A 4,034-nucleotide genomic window follows, 5' to 3' on the forward strand; every position below is an offset into this window, starting at 1 on the left:
GCTCACTGGTAGAGGGCGGCAGTGTGGTTGGACACGGGCCGGCCGGTGCCAGACACTGCGTGTGCCACTGCTGGGCACGTTCCCACACAGGGTCTCAGGGTCTCAGGGTCCCTGGGTGGCCATCGCCAAGTGCCACATACTCGGTAGCTTCCACCAACAGGAACTCGTTTTCTTGCAATTCTGGAGGCCAAAAGTCCAAAACCAGGGTGTCACCAGGGCCACGTCCCTCTGGAGCCTGTCTGTCTCCCAGCCCCGCTCAGGGCACCGACGCCTGTGTTGTGGCTGCCGCTGTTCATCTGGGGGCTCATCTGTCCCAGCGATGGGCTCTGCTAACTCACTCAGGTTAACACTCAGGCTAACTGGTTTTCAACCTTGTCGCCAGCGCGCATTTTGCGATATAGTCTTTCAGCCCTTGGTCCCCACTCAGATTGTGTGACCCGGGTGTCAGAAACCTAAAGCACCGGCCACCTATAAGGCCACCAAGGGATAACAGTGAATCAACTCAGGGGACTAGGCTACTCATGCTTCTTTTATTCATGTAGACTCAGTCCAAATCCCGACCAACCCAACAATAACAAGGATCACTCAGAAGTCATCAGCAAGGACATCACACAGAGGACGGAGGTACAAAGCAGTCGGTGTCCTGCGAGATAGAGTCAGGGGAACGGCAGTCGGGCAGAGCTCTGATTCTCTCTCTGGAGTCAGAGCCTGCCGATGTCTCCGGGGCCGTCTCCGGACATGCTCTCCCGTGCCGTCCAGGGTCCAAAGTCCTCTGCTTTGTGCTTCTGTGGGCTGCGAAGTCACGTGGTGTCTGCCCAATTTCTCATACGCGTGTGTTGCTCAGTTGGGATAAGCACGTGGTGTTGTCTTCAGTCGCGGCAGACACATGTCACGTGCACCAGCTCTGAGAGGCTCACGCTGTTTACATCACTGGGGGGGGGAGGCGGGGGGGGGGAGGGCCGCAGGGGAAACAGTACTCTTCAGATGAGCTGGCCCGCTCACAGCACTGCGCCCGGCTCCAGGCCCTGCTCTCCACGCTTCCCAACTCTGCAGGCAAAGCACAGAGACCCAACTGTGAGTGAAAGCAGACGGGCAGGGTCAACCTTAGCAAGGCGACGTGACCTCACGGCAGAGGAGACAGGAGGGGGGACAAGACCTCACGGGGACAGGAGGGGGACCAGGTGGCCACCTTCGGTGCGTGGGGGGCATCAGGGGCACCCAGTCTTTAGGGGGAGAAAGCGCCGGTGATGGCCGCAGACATAACTGCCAACACACCACCAACTCGGACATGACGCTGACCGTTCTGGGAGGTGGGGGTCAGGGAGCCACGTCCCGACCCGGCAGCAGGAAGCACACTGAAGCTGAGCACGAAGGGACCTGTGTTTATGGGGGGGGAGGGGACCCCCAAAGACGTGCCCTCAGCGCCAGCTCAAGTGGTGCCCTTGAGGGGCAGGTGGGAAGGCAGGGAGGTGGGTTGGGGGGCCTGCCCTCTGTCCTCTCTCCCTCCCCTCCCGTGTCCCCTCCCCCATCGCTGCCTCCCCACTTCCCCCTCCCTCTGTTGCTCCCTCCCGCCCATTTCTCCCTGTCTACTCAGCTCTCCGCACTATTTTATGTGTTAACCATGGGCATTTGTTACTTTCATTAAAATGTAAAGTACTTAGAGGTTTGCAAAGTAAGTAAACATTAGAGATTAGGTTACTGAACACAACAAGGAGTTTGTTGAATACTTGAGGGGCTCTGCATTATTAATTAATACCCAACTTACACATGATTCTTATCTGTTTATTGAAGTTGGCCCCACATTCCCGGCCTTGGGACAGCCTTAATGGCAGTCATTGGGGGTCACCGTCCGCCCTTGAATTGCTGCACACACGGTTTTCCGAGAGGAGTCCCGACTGAGAGAACGGAAATGCATGCCTGCGTGCCCTTTCCTCTGCCGGGAGTCACTGCCATCGATCTGTCCACCTGTCTGTCCACCCGTGTGTCCTTCCGTTCAGCCTGCGACAGAGGTGCTCAGGGCCGGGCCTCACACTGCGTGCGGGGACACAGGTCAGCAGCAGCTCCCGGGTCTGCGTGGGGGGAGACAGGGGGAAAGGCCTTCATCCGTGTCCAGTGTGGGAACGGGGCTCGACGCACTGGTGACGGTGTGTGTGAGCCCCGGTGCTGGGTGCTTTTATCACATGGAATTAACTGTTTGGGGTTAAAACGTTTACTAATGCAAACAGGAAAAGCAGGTTACCGTTTCAGGCCGTTTGGCACTTCTCAGCTGGCCCCTTCACGGGCGGCTGCGTGGGGTTGGATGCTCGGGAGTGGAGTCGCCTCGCAGGGTTCCATCGGTCACCTGCAGGTGGCTGTGCGTCGGGCGGGCCTGCTCGGCTGGCTGTCCTCTGACGTGTGAGACGGCAGCGGCTGGCCCGGGTGCGCCCCTCTCCGCACCTGCACCCACAGGGGCGACTCCCCACACACGGCACCCTCGCTCCTCTTAGCAGGCCTGTGAGGTGGACGGCAGGGGACCCAGGCTCGTCCGAGGCCGCCCAGCGCACCTCTGCCCCCGGCCCCTCCCCTCTGTGTGCAGTGAGAGCAGGAGATCAGGGAGCCTGGCACTGCCCACCGGGGGTCTGCTGGTGAGACCCGCCTTCTCTTCCTTTCCCGATGGTTTCGTCTCAGTTGAATGCACACAGTCAAACTCTCCATTTTTACTTTTCTTCCACACGCACAGTTCAGGTCAGTGGTGTTAAGAACATTCATACTGTTCTGCGGCGTCACCACCATCGTCTCCATCACTGTCCCCATCTCCTCCAACTGAAACTGTCCCCACTCAACACCACCACCCCGCCCCCACCCCGGACTCCCCTCCATCTCACCTTTGGTCTCCAGGACTCCGAGGGCTCTGTGCGGGCCCTAGAGTCACACAGCACTGGGCTTCTCGTGACTGACTGGCCTCTCACTCAGCGCGATGTCTTCCAGGTCCATCCGTTTTCTGAACTGCATCTACTGGGGTGACGTTGGTTACTGAGACGGTACAGGTTTCAGGTGAGCAATTCCATAGCACACCACCTGTGTGATGCACTGTGTGTTCACCACCCCAGCCTGGTCCTCCCCATCGCCGTCTACCCCTCCCCCTCCCCCACTCCCTCACCCCCTCCCCTCTGACAGCTGGCAGTCTGATCTCTGTATCTGAGCCTATTTCCACTTTGGTGTCAGTTTATTTTGTTCATTGGGTTCCACATACAAGTGAAATCCTGTGGTGCTTGTCCTCTGACTGACGGATTTCACGTTGCACAACACTCACCGGGTCCACCCACGCCGTCGCGAAGGGTGAGATTTCCTGCTTTGTCACTGCCGGCCGTCTTCCGCTGCGTCAGTGTGCACACGTGGGTCACCCTCTCGTCTGCTGACGGGCGCTTGGGCTGCGTCCAAACCTGGCGACTGTAAATCACGCTGCAGTGAACAGTGGGACACGTCTGTTCCTTCAAATTACTTTCTGGTTCCTTCGGATATGTTCCCAGAAATGGAATCGCTGGGTCACAAGGTAGATCCATCTTCAATTTTTGAAGGAACGCCACCCTGCTTTCCACAGCGGCTGCACCGTCTGCAGTCCCACCAACAGAGCACGAGGGAGGGGCCCCTTTCTCCCCGCCCTCCCCAGCACCTGTTTGTTGATTTATTGACGAGGAACCTTCTGACAGGGGTGAGGTGACGTCTCATTGTGGTTTTAATTTGCATCCCTCTGACAGTGAGTGACACTGAGCATCTTTTCATATGTCTGTTGGCCACCTGCGTGTCTTCTTTGGAGAAGCGTCTGTTCAGGTCCTTTGCCCATTTTTAACTGGATTTTTTGGTGTTGAGTTTTGTAAGTTCTTCTTAAATTTTGGACAGTAACCCCTCATCAGATGCGTCATAGGCGAATGTGTTCTCCCGGTCGGCGGGCTGTCTGTTCATCTTGTGGGTGGTTTCCTTGGCTGTGCAAAAACTTTCCAGTTTGATTCAGTTCTATTTGTTAATTTTTGTTTCCCGTGCCCAAGGACATACAC

General features: G+C 57.3%; 1 long non-coding RNA gene across 1 annotated transcript; it reads right to left on the reverse strand.

The window, feature by feature from the left end:
• Window positions 1-1,771: 1,771 nt before the first annotated feature.
• On the reverse strand, window positions 1,772-3,007 carry LOC128781129 (uncharacterized). The gene is made up of 3 exons (XR_008427019.2): window positions 2,865-3,007; window positions 2,240-2,491; window positions 1,772-2,069 (listed from the first exon to the last, which is right to left on the reverse strand). It is a non-coding gene; the product is annotated as an uncharacterized lncRNA (long non-coding RNA).
• Window positions 3,008-4,034: the final 1,027 nt, after the last annotated feature.

Source organism: Desmodus rotundus, chromosome 5 (assembly GCF_022682495.2).
Source record: "Desmodus rotundus isolate HL8 chromosome 5, HLdesRot8A.1, whole genome shotgun sequence".
In the NCBI taxonomy this organism is placed as follows: domain Eukaryota; kingdom Metazoa; phylum Chordata; class Mammalia; order Chiroptera; family Phyllostomidae; genus Desmodus; species Desmodus rotundus.